The 11952-nt window shown below is 43.0% G+C and overlaps 1 pseudogene; it reads left to right on the top strand.

Moving 5' to 3' along the window:
• The first annotated feature begins 3696 nt into the window (after nt 1-3696).
• On the top strand, nt 3697-4570 carry LOC132436503 (ferritin heavy chain pseudogene; annotated as a pseudogene).
• Nucleotides 4571-11952: the final 7382 nt, after the last annotated feature.

Genomic DNA, 11952 nt, shown 5'->3' with positions numbered 1-11952 from the left:
TTCATGGTCACAGGATGGCTGCCAAGGCTTTACGCATTACATCCACATTGAAAGCAGGAATGGGAAAAAAACAACACTGGTCCCATGGCTTCCTCTTTCAGGAAAAGCAAAAACCTTCCCAGAGTTCTCAACAGACTTCTGCTGGTGTTTCAGTAATCAAAACTGTTGTCAGGGCTTCCCTGGTGGCGCAGTGGTTGAGAGTCCGCCTGCTGATGGAGGGGACACGGGTTCGTGCCCCGGTCCGGGAGGATCCCACATGCTGCGGAGCGGCTGGGCCCATGAGCCATGGCCGCTGAGCCTGCGCGTCCGGAGCCTGTGCTCTGCAGCGGGAGAGGCCACAACAGTGAGAGGCCCACGTACCGCAAAAAAAAACAAAAAACAAAAAACTGTTGTCAGCTGGCAAGAGGGGAGGTCACCCCAGCTTATTTAGTAAAGGCAGACAAGAGATAAGGGATTTCGAAATGAATGTTCCATAGCCAGTGAAGAGTGTCTCACACAGGTTCAAAATACAGGGATGGAAAAGATACACTAGGCACAGGCTGACAAAAGGGTAACAAGAACTGAGAGGCTGCAGAGCGGTGAGAAGCAACCCAGTAGCTCTGAGCAGGTCATGATCAACGGACTCAGCCCGCTTTTCAACTCCTGTATTGTAGAGGCTGGAACGTAAAAACCTAATTTCTGATGCTCTTTTGCAGCTAGACTCTAGACATGAATTAGGTTCTCCCAACTGCATGGACCTGCATGAGATTTGGTAGCTGGAATTGAGGCCAAGACTGTTGTTCCGCTGGCAACCAAGGTCATGACGAGGAGTGTAAAAGATTGGCAGTGGCCAGACTCAGCATTTCAGGGTTTTATCAGCAGCTTTGTGGGTAGATATGGTCATTATGGTAACAGCCGCAGCAGCAGTGGCCTCCTAACCCTGGCTTCCTTATGCCTGAATCAAAACTACATTGATGTGGTCTTCAACTCAATAGTTCCAGGGGAGGTTTCCTGATTTACCACACCTCCAGTTTTTCCAGTGATTTTATAAGCACCTAATTTCCTGTTTTAAACCCCTTTCTGCTTAAAATACACTGAGTGGTTTCTATTTCCTGCACTGAACTCTGAAACTGGTAACACACACAACCACTCAGGTCTTAGAATGATAGGGCCCCTCAGGTGACTTTCAGAAGTAGTGTAAACCCTCTCTGGGAAGAGCTCAAACTCAGTCTGAACCTCAAAGAATCCTATAGAATTAACAATAAAAGAAAGGAAAATGAACACTTCCCAAGCAAAAACCACAAAACACACAGGGAAACAAAGCACCATAAACAAAAACAGCAGGAACCACAGACAGCAGAGACAGAACTGCAAAGACTTTGGATTTGGGAATTATCAGACACACACGGCTATATTTAACATAGATAACCAGTGAGGACCTACTGTATAGCACAGGGAACTCTGCTCAATACTGTGTAACAACCTAAGTGGGAAAAGAATTTGAAAAAGAATAGTTACATATATATGTGTAACTGAATCACTTTGCTGTACACCTGAAACTAACACAACATTGTCAACCAACTATACTCCAATATAAAATAAAAATTTAAAAAAAAACATAAAAAACACATATGTTTGGTATATTTAAATAAATAAACATGTGCATACAACAAATAGATTTGAAAAAGAATAAAACATTTTAAAGTAAAATTAATATGTAACAGGGCTTCCCTGGTGGCGCAGTGGTTGAGAGTCCGCCTGCCGATGCAGGGGACACGGGTTCGTGCCCCGGTCCGGGAAGATCCCACATGCCGCGGAGCGGCTGGGCCGTGGGCCATGGCCGCTGACCCTGCGCGTCCGGAGCCTGTGCTCCACAACGGGAGAGGCCACAACAGTGAGAGGCCCGCGTACCACAAAAAAAAAAACAAGAAAGCAAAAAAAAAAACCAAAAACAAACAAAACAAAACAAAAAAATGTAAAAAGAGAGGTCAAGAGATATGAAACATATAATAAAAGGAGGTAAATTACATTATCTGGAAGGAGAGACAAGAGGGAATGAGGAAGAAGCAATATTTGAAAAGATAATGGATGAGAATTTGCCAGAATTGTTGAAACATACCAAGGCTCAAATCCAGAAATTCTAATAAATCCCAGCAGATTAAAAGGAAAGAAGGAAGGAAGGAAGGAAATAAATCCACAAATCATGGATTTGCAGTGCAAAACACCAGAGGAAAGGAAAAGTTTTAGAAGCAGCCAAAGCAGGAGAAAAAAAAAAATCACCTACAAAGGAATAACAATTAGATGACTAAATTCTCAGCTGCAACAATGGGAGTCAGAAGAAAAATGCTAGTTAAAAGAAAACATTGTTGGGGACCTCCCTGGTGGTCTAGTGGTTGAGACTCCGCACTTCCACTGCAGGGGGCGGGTGTTCGGGGAACTCAGATCCTGCATGCCGCGTGGTGTGGCCAAAAAAAAAACACTGTTGGGCCAGATTTTTTAAAAAATAATTCTTCTCTATGCTATTCACAAGAGGTGCTTCCAAAACATAAGGACACTAAAAATTTGAAAATATAGAAAAAAGTAAACCACAAAGTAGTGGCCAAGAGAAAGCTGAAATAGCTTATTAAACATCAGACAAGGGCTTCCCTGGTGGCGCAGTGGTTGAGAATCTGCCTGCCAATGCAGGGGACACGGGTTCGAGCCCTGGTCTGGGAGGATCCCAGATGCCGCGGAGCAACTGAGTCCGTGAGCCAGCCACAACTACTGAGCCTGCGCGTCTGGAGCCCGTGCTCCGCAACAAGAGAGGCCGCGATAGTGAGAGGCCCGCGCACCGTGATGAAGAGTGGCCCCCGCCTGCCACAACTAGAGAAAGCCCTCGCACAGAAACGAAGACCCAACATAGCAAAAGTAAATAAATTAATTAATAAACAGAAACAGAAAATTATCCAAAAAAATCAGACAAAATAGACATTAAAGCAAAAAGCAATAAAGAGGACTACTACATAGTGATTTTTTAAAAATCCAGTTTAGCAGGAGGAGATAACAATTCTGAACTTATATGTATCTAATAATATAGCCTCGAGATATACAAAGCAAATATGTACGCATCTATGAGAAGAAACTGACAAAGCCACCATTACGGTGGGAAAGTTGAACACACTTCTCTCAGTAACTGACATATCAAGCATATAAGAAATAGGTACGGACAGAGAAGATGTGACTAGCACAGTTAACACACTTGATGTAATGAATATATAAACATCGCACCCAGCAACTAAAGAATAGAGTTTTTTACTGAAGTAAGTATAGTTGATTTACAATGTTTCAGGTGTACAGCAAAGTTATTAAGAATATATATATATATTTTTCAGATTCTTTCCCAAGAAGGGACTTTATTTTTATTTTTATTTTTTTGCGGTACGCGGGCCTCTCACTGTTGTGGCCTCTCCCGTTGCAGAGCACAGGCTCCGGACGCGCAGGCTCAGTAGTTGTGGCTCACGGGCCCAGCCGCTCCGCGGCATGTGGGATCTTCCCGGACCGGGGCACGAACCCGTGTCCCCTGCATCGGCAGGCGGACTCTCAACCACTGCGCCACCAGGGAAGCCCAGGAATAAACATTTTTAAACTAAACTTTTAACTGAATGAGAACATAAATAGAGAAGAGAACACAGATCAAAAATATATGACTCGACAGTCCTCGCGGAGAGTCTCCGCGGTTTCTTGCTTCAACAGTGCTTGGACGGAACCCGGCGCTCGTCCCCCGTTCCGGCCGGCCGCTCAGAGCCAGCCCTCGCCATCACCTCACGGCGCCCTCCGACCGCCCCAAGGTCCCCGCCGCTGTCGTTACAGCGCCGCGCAGCCACCGCCACCGTTTCACCTCAGCCGCCCGCCATGACGACCACGTCCCCCTCGCAGGTGCGCCAGAACTACCACCGGGACTCGGAGGCTGCCATCAACCACCAGATCAACCTGGAGCTCTACGCCTCCTACGTCTACCTGTCCAGGTCGTACTATTTTGACCGCGATGATGTGGCTTTGAAGAACTTTGCCAAATACTTTCTTCACCAATCTTGTGAGGAGAGGGAACATGCTGAGAAACTGATGAAGCTGCAGAACCAACGGGGTGGCCGAATCTTCCTTCGGGATATCAAGAAACCAGACCGTGATGACTGGGAGAATGGGCTGAGTGCAATGGAATGCGCGCTACCCTTGGAAAAAAGTGTGACTCAGTCACTACTGGAACTGCACCAACTGACCACTGAGAAAAATGACCCCCATTGGTGTGACTTCATTGAGACTCCTTATCTGAATGAGCAGGTGAAATCCATTAAAGAATTGGGTGACCACGTAACCAACTTGCGCACGATGGGGGCCCCCGAATCTGGCTTGGCACAGTATCTTTTTGACAAGCACACCCTGGGAAATAGTGATGATGAGAGCTAAGCCTTGGGCTGGCTTCCCGTAGCCACAGGGGTGACTTCCCTGGTCACCAAGGCAGTGCATGCATGTTTGGGTTACCTTACCTTTTCTGTAAGTTGTACCAAAATATCTACAAGTCCTTTCCTTAGTACCATTCCTTCAAATAAAGTAATTTGGTATCCCCCCCCCCAAAAAAATATATATATATGACTCAACGATTTCTCACAAAGTGGACACACTGCAGATCCAGGACTTGGATTAAATCAGGAAATGGAAACTTACAGCACCCCAGAACCCCCTTTCTTGCTGCTCTGCCCCACCCCCAGTCACAATCCATGCTATATAGGTAACCATCATCCCGGCTTCTAACACCACAGATTAATTTTGTCCCTTTTTACTTTATATAAATGGAATCATATAGTAGTACTCTTTTGTATCTCTTTGGCTCAATATTAGGTTTGTGAGATTTAAGCATGTAGAAATGTCTTCTTCGTTCTTCCATTATATGAATAAACCACAAGATGTTTATCTCTTGTTTCACTGGTGGACGTTTAGATAGTTTCCTCCTCACAGCTAATACAAATGATGCTGAGATGAACATTCTTGGACATGTCTTCTGATGATCATGTGTACACATTTCTGCTGAGTAGGCTGAGCTCAGGTTTAGTTATTGTGCAGATACTGACAAAAAATTTTCCCAAATGGTTGTAGCAATTTGTATCCCCACCAGCAGCATATGAGTGTTCCAGATGCTCCCCCATCATCCATGCTCAATATTACCCTACTATCTTCATCTTAGCCATTCTGATGGGCGTGAGAAGACCCATGCTTCTCCATCACACATGAAATATTTACAAAACTGACCCAATGGTAAGGTTCAACAAAATTCAAAAGACTGTTACCCAACAGACCAGGCTCTCTGACCACGTTACAATTAAGTTAGAAATCAATAGCAAAAATATAGCTGGATAAATTGAAAAAAAGATGCAGGCAGTCGGAAATAATCAGAACCAAATGCTAACACAAACTGACATCAATATATATATTTTTAAAAAAAGTAGAGCCTTGAATGTTTCTATTAGAAAAGAAGAAAATCTCAAAATTAGGGAGCCAAGCATCCAAGTGTAGAGGTTGAAAAGTCTGGAAAGAGTAAGAAATTTCTGAAAAGTAGGGAAAACGTAAAATAGAAAGTATTATCAAAAGTTGATTCTTTGAAAAGACTAATTAAATAGACAAATCCCTTGCACGATTATTAGTCAAAGAAAATAAAAGGAGAAAGCACAAATAAACAATAATAAGAATGAAAAGCGGGACACGATTCCAGGTGGTTGCCAAGATTAAAAACATTCTAAGCGACTATAAACCAGTTTATGCCAATAAATTTGAAAACTTAAGTAATGAAGATAAAGTCCTAGACAAATACAACTTTACCAAAACCATCTCAGGGGCCAAAACCATCTCAGGAAGATAAAAGAACCTGACTAATCCTATTGCCTGCAAAGAATTTGAATGGTGGTTCTTCAAGCAGTTAAACGTAGAGTGACTGAACCCATAGAAAACCCAGTAATTCCATGCTCTAAAATGGTTAATATTATGTTATATGAATTTCAGCTCAGTTAAAACAGAAATCTCACCACAAAGAAAACACTGGGTCTAGATTGATTTAGAAGGAAATTTCATCAAACATTCAAAGAATATATAAGTTTAATCCTTCACAAATGATTCTATAGAAAAGAAAAAAATGGGGGTGGGGGGTGGATATTCCCCAACTCAAATTACGACCTTAGCACAAGCTTGATACCAAAATTGTACAAGAAAGGAAACTTCCAGTTCAACCTTACACGTGAGATGCAAAAAAATCCTAAAATAAATACTTAGCAAACAGAATCTGGTAATGAATAAAAAAGATAAAACATGATGACTAAGTTGGGTTTATCTAGGCATGCAAGAGATTAGTAGATTAGAAAATTTACTAATTTAATTCACCACATTAACAGATCAAAGGACAAAAACCTTTAATGATCTCAACTGCTGTGGGAAAAGCATTTAATAAATTTCAACATCCATGCATGACACAAATTTAGCATGCAAAGAATGGAAGTGTATTTCCTTACCTAATAAAGAATATGATGACGGCAGGCAGAATAATGCTCCCACCCACAACCTCCCCTCCCCTAAAGATGTCCCTGTTCTAATCTCCAGAACCTATAGGTTACCATTAATGGCAAAAGAGACTCTGAAGATATGATTAAGGCTCAGAACCTCAAAATGGGAGATAATTTTGGGTTATCCGGGTGGGCCCAAACCAGTCATACAAATCCTTAAAAGTGGAGAAACTTTGCTGGCTGCAGTCAGTCAGAGAGGGCCATGTGACCACAGAAGAACAGTCAGGGAGATGTTGTGCTGCTGGCTTTGAGGATGGAGGACTGGGCCACGAGCCTAGGACTGCAGGGGGCCTCTAGAAGCTGGAAAAGGCAAAGAGATAGATTCTCCTCTAGCGTTTCCGGAAGGAAACACACACCGGCCCACACCTTGATTTTAGCCCAGTAAGACCAGTGTCAGAGGTCTGACCTTCAGAACTGTAAGATAATATACTTGTGTTGTTAAACCACTAAAATTGTGGTAATTTGTTACAACAATAGAAACCTAATAACAACATAACAACAACAAAAGAACTCTACAGTAGGGCTTCCCTGGTGGCACAGTGGTTGAGAGTCTGCCTGCCGATGCAGGGGACACGGGTTCGTGCCCCGGTCCGGGAAGATCCCACATGCCGCAGAGCAGCTGGGCCCGTGAGCTATGGCCGCTGAGTCTGTGCGTCCGGAGCCTCTGCTCCGCAACGGGAGAGGCCACAACAGTGAGAGGCCCACGTACCGCCAAAAAAAAAAAAAAAAAAATCCAGTACCACTTAAGATGGCTATTGTTACCACCTGAATTTAGAATTTTACTAAATTCAGATCCTAACCAGGATAGAATGGCAAGATAAAGCCAAACATCTAAGGACTGGAAAGAGAGAAATAAATTGTCATTCTTTGCTGATGATGTGAATGTCTACATAAAAAATTCTGTATAATTTATAGCTAATTATTTATAGCTAGTTATATTAGAATAAGAGAGTTTAAAAGCCTGAGTACATGATCAATATATAAAAGTATCTGCATTTCTATATGCCAGCAACAATCTGAAAACATTTTTTCAAAGGTATTTACATATCAGAAGAAAGACAGAAAGAAAGAAAGGAAAAAAGAGAGAAGGAGGAAAAAGAAGAAGGGGGAGGGGGAAGGGAAGGGAGAAAGATTTAAAGAATCTAACAAAAGATGTGCAAGCTCTTGATAGAGAAATCGGAAAAGTTTATTAAAGGTAGATATTAAAGAAGACACAAAAGGGTAGAGAGTATAGTCTGTTCTTAGTTAAGAAGGATCAACATCAGAAAGACGTCAACTTTCCCTAAATTGCTCTACAAATTCAATCAAAAATTGAAAAATCCAAAAATCCCAACGGTATGTTTTGTGAGACGTGATAAGCTGATTCTAACATTTATCTGGAAGAGCCAAGGCTACAAATTGCCAAGGGACTTCTGAAGAAGTTGGGAGAATTACCTCCACCAGGTAAAGAAATTAGCCTGTGTGGTACTGATGCAGACACAGACCAATAGATTGATGAAACAGAATAGAGCCCCTAAACAAAGATAAACGCTATGGAAATCTGAGTTAGGACAGAACTAGAATTGCAGATTAGTGGGGAAAAGATGGACCCTTCACCAAGTGGTGCTGGGACAACTAATTAACCATTTGGAACAAAGAGAAATCAGGTCCATACCTCACACATACACAAAGTTAATTCCAGATGGCTTAAAGGCTTACAGGTGGAATGCAAAACTGTAAAAATTCAGTAGACAATACAAGTGGACATCTTTACAATCTTGAGAGAGAAAAGAGTTCAGCACAAACTATAAAGACAAACATTGAGATTCTCCTATATTAAAATTAAGAATTTCTGTTTATCAGAGATGCCATAGAGAATGAAAAGGCTACTCAGCCATAAATAAAAGAATGAAATAATGCCATTTGCAGCAACATGGATGGACGTAGAGATCATCACAGCAAGTGAAGTAAGTCCGAGAAAGACAGATATCATATGATTTCACTTATATGTGGAAACTAAAAAATGATACAAATGAATTTATTTACGAAACAGAAATAGACTCACAGGCATAGAAAACAATCTTATGGTTGCCAAAGGGGGAGTTTGAGATGAACAGATACGAACTACTATACATAAAATAGATTGACAATAAGGAACTACTGTATAGCGCAGGGAACTATATTCAATATCTTGTAATAACCTATAAAGGAAAAGAATCTGATATATATAACTGAATCACTTTGCTGTATGCCTGAAGCTAACAGAACATTGTAAACCAACTATACTTCATTAAAAAAAAAAATCTTAAAAAAAAACAAGTGAAAAGGCAAGCCACAATCCAGAAGATATTTGCAAAACAAATAAATAACAGGGTTTTTTTTTCTTCTTTATTTAAACTAAAATCAAAAGCAGTTCACTCGGGCTTCCCTGGTGGCGCAGTGGTTGAGAGTCTGCCTGCCGATGCAGGGGACGCGGGTTCGTGCCCCGGCCCGGGAGGATCCCGCATGCCGCGGAGCGGCTGGGCCCGTGAGCCATGGCCGCTGAGCCTGCGCATCTGGAGCCCGTGCTCCGCAACGGGAGAGGCCACAACAGTGAGAGGCCCACGTACCGCAAAAGAAAAAAAAAGCAGTTCACTCATTTCTCCCAATTTCTTCTCAAATAAATGATAGTGATTAACATTCAGAATGTATAAAAAATTCCTACAAATCAAAAAGATGAAAACCCAACAGGAAAATGAGCAAAAGAGAGTCATTACACAGAAGAAACCATAAGAAAAATGCTTCCTGAGTTACCAGGAAAATGCAAATTAAAGCCTCAAGGAGATACCATTTCACACCTACCAAATTGGCAATAACTTAAGAGTTGGACAATAGCTAATGGCGACAGGATATGAAGCAACACCGCTCGTGGAGAATAAATTCCCAGAACTGTTGGGAAGTGGCTTAGCGCGTCCTAGCGCAAGACTTCTTAACCTGGGGCACGTGGTTAGAGTTCAGGGGGCGTCTGTGTGCTCGAATGGGAAAAAAAAGTATGTCTGTGTTGCCACTAATCTCTAACTGAAACTTCCTATTTCCTTCCATTAGGAACCAAACCTTTGTGTTACTAGTACTGCACCTGTGACGTGTACCAACCAAGAGGATACAGATTTTGTGTATGACATTGAATTTGTTGCAGATATCTCAAAATACCGGTTATGCTCACCAGAACTTCGAAATTATGGTCGTTGTTAGACCAATGGCTAAATAGGACCATTTAATGGGAGGAGGACATGTATTGCTTTATCACAAGTTTGTATTTTTAACATTTTGAAAACTATATTCCAATACGATTGGTTTCCCTTGTAATCCAATGTATTTTATGTATTTTAAAATGTTATTCTAAGAAGTCATCCAAGACTTCACTACTGTACCAAAGGGGTCCATGAAACAAAAAAGCAAATACTAAAATAAGTGGTCCTTAACAAAATGTCTACCATGGAGAAACTCTTGCCCATATGCATCAGGAGATACGAGCAAAACCCTGGGAGACTGGAAAGGGCCCAAACGCTCATTAGCAATACAATGGATAAATTGTAGAATGCAGTATAATTAAATTTTTTAAAAAGTGCTTGAAGACTCGGGTGGCACTGAGCTGGATGTCTCATGGGTTAATGACATAGTATTATCCACAATCCAGAGGCAGTTCACTCTGTCGTAAGTAGGCTGAGCGGCCCGTCATTCTTGGATGATGGAAGGAGAAGCATAACCAAGTATTAAAAAAGAGGGTGAGTTCATTCTTGCTTGCAAACTTGTCCATTATTCTTGCATTGATTCGCTGCTTAAGGCAAACCAAGGGGATGGTCTAAGGCTCTAAGGCACGACTATCAGTTTCCGCATCATCATCCTTTACCTGCCTCTCACCTGGCAAGTCATCCCTAACAAGATTGCCACCTTATCTCCCTACATCCCCAGGGCTAGTCATTCAGCAAGGCTAATGGAGAGAGACTGCTTTTTGTGTAACTGACCACACATCACGTTGGGGGCCTGAGGCTCAAGGCAGGTGGGCCCCAAGACCTCCCCACAACAGGCCGGAGTGGGGTAGGGGCTGGAGGGACAAGCCCTCAGGACGCAGGAATTCAGGACTGACACCGGTTACATTCCATGTGTCTTTTAAATCAAAGCACAACTCGCTCTTCAGTAAACTCTGTGAAATATTATTCTCCCCTTGAACAAAGAAACCTTTACGGCATACTCACTTTTGCTTGGCTTTTAAGAAAACCTCTCAAGCAAAGCCGTGACATCGACCGAGGCCCAGCGTCCCGATCCCGGGCGGGATTCCGTCACCGCCAACCCAAGGTCTGTGTCTGCATATGGCTCCTCTGTTACCCACAACTTTTTTCTTTTTTAAGACAATGAACTTTCCACTCGAATGTCATTTTTAATCCAAGGAAAAATCTCCAAGAGCAGGATGAATTCAAAAGCAAAACAACAAAAAATAAACTTTTTTAAAGAGAAAACCCGAGAATGTGATCACACGCAGAACTGAAAAAGCAAAATAAAGCAGCTGAGTTGTGAGGCCCGGAGCGGGGATCGCATCTGATCTGACGATGGATAGCAGCTGGCCCAGGACTTGGGGAACCTGAAACAGCCCCTGCGGGCTGCAGGAAGCAAAGATGGTGATGCTGATGGCGATGGTGATGGCAATCCTGCCGCAGCGCCTGGCCTCAAGAGAGCCCTGGCCCTCTGGCCCTGGGTGCCTTGAAGCTGGAGCTGGGATCTGGGGGAGGGGCTAGCTCCAGGATCCCACGCTAGGAGCCAGCAGGGTGTGTCCAGCCCAGATACTCCTCAGCCCCTTCCTGTGCACCTCACTGACTCTGACCTCACACGCGAGGGCAGACGCTGTGGCAGGTATGTCAGTGGCCCTGACCCCCTGCTGCTCCTCGGGCACCCAGGTCCCCTGACCAAGGGCAAAGGCAGGGAGTTTTTTTTTTTTTTTTAAAAAAGCAAAACTATGAGATGATTGCTCAGGAAAATTGCATGTTCTCCTCATTCCTTAGGGAAGCAACAGCCTAGAGTACAGAACACACAACCAGACTCTAAGATGATAGAGTCGGCTACGCTAAAACCATACTTTACATCTCATGTTTCACAGTTGAAGAAATGTACTTCCCCCCTTCATGGCTGCCTCTGACCTTCAGACAACCCTACAGCACAGGACCGAGAGACGACAATTTTCTCTTCTTTTTACAACGGATGCCAATGGCCACTTTGTCAGGACGTTGGGAGAATTGAGTTGCATGATGTAGCCAGCACGTAGATCTCCACATGCTGGCAGAGAAAAGGTTCTCTAAGATAACAATCAGTGAAAAAGCAGGGGGAGAACAGTGACACACGTAATGACTCTGTCTGCATCCAGTGTGAAAGGTTAGCC

This window comes from Delphinus delphis, chromosome 1 (genome assembly GCF_949987515.2).
Source record: "Delphinus delphis chromosome 1, mDelDel1.2, whole genome shotgun sequence".
In the NCBI taxonomy this organism is placed as follows: domain Eukaryota; kingdom Metazoa; phylum Chordata; class Mammalia; order Artiodactyla; family Delphinidae; genus Delphinus; species Delphinus delphis.
This window is presented reverse-complemented; position numbering and strand designations above follow the sequence as displayed.